The sequence below is a fragment of the Chiloscyllium plagiosum genome, unplaced genomic scaffold (genome assembly GCF_037043375.1).
Source record: "Chiloscyllium plagiosum isolate Xiang-an unplaced genomic scaffold, Cpla_swu_hap1 HiC_scaffold_2, whole genome shotgun sequence".
Classification (NCBI taxonomy): Eukaryota; Metazoa; Chordata; class Chondrichthyes; order Orectolobiformes; family Hemiscylliidae; genus Chiloscyllium; species Chiloscyllium plagiosum.
The window spans coordinates 127,377,006-127,377,675 of record NW_028270140.1 but is presented as its reverse complement, the minus strand read 5'-3'; the positions used below and the strand labels follow the sequence as shown (position 1 = coordinate 127,377,675).

The following is a 670-nucleotide window of genomic DNA, read 5'->3' as shown; positions in this document are numbered from 1 at the left end:
TGATGATAATTTCAGAAGAATATCCCTGCTCTCCCTCCATCATTTCAGTTCAATCTCTTCTATTCTGAGCATGTTAATTTTTATTGTTATCCTATTTTTCTAATCAGTCAGATTGGAGACGTTATTGCATACCACTGGAGCAAGTGGGACTTGACCCTGGGTCTTCCTGGTCTAGGGCAGGGACACTACCACTGCAACACAAAAAGGCCCAAATAACATGGTTAGATGCCACTAAGTAGATGGCAGTGCCTTAACAATTGTCTGTTGTAAGGCCATGAAGAACCCCTCCATCATAATTATGGAGAGTACTTTTCTCAGTTTAGATCAATAGCTGATAGCTGATTTGCAATGCAGAATGGTGATCAACAGCAAGGGTTCAATTCCTGCAACAACTTAGATTACCACGAAGGACTGTCTTCTCAACCTCGCCTGAGGTGTGATGACCTTCAGGTTAAACCACCATCAGTTGTCTCCCTAGTGAGATAGCCACCCCATGATCCAGTAAGACTACCCTTTTCAGCCTGTTCCCAACTAACTCCTGATGAAGAGCTCATGCTCGAAAGATCGACTCTCCTGCTCCTCAGATGCTGCCTGACAGCTGTTCTTTTCCACACTCTTTGCCTCTGATCTCCAGCATGTGTAGTCCTCACTTTTTCCCTGACTAACTTCA

At 44.2% G+C, this 670-nt stretch overlaps 1 pseudogene; it reads right to left on the bottom strand.

Annotated features, from left to right (window-relative positions):
- Nucleotides 1-209: 209 nt before the first annotated feature.
- Nucleotides 210-331, bottom strand: LOC122539773 (U6atac minor spliceosomal RNA; annotated as a pseudogene).
- Between the last annotated feature and the right edge of the window lie 339 nt (nt 332-670).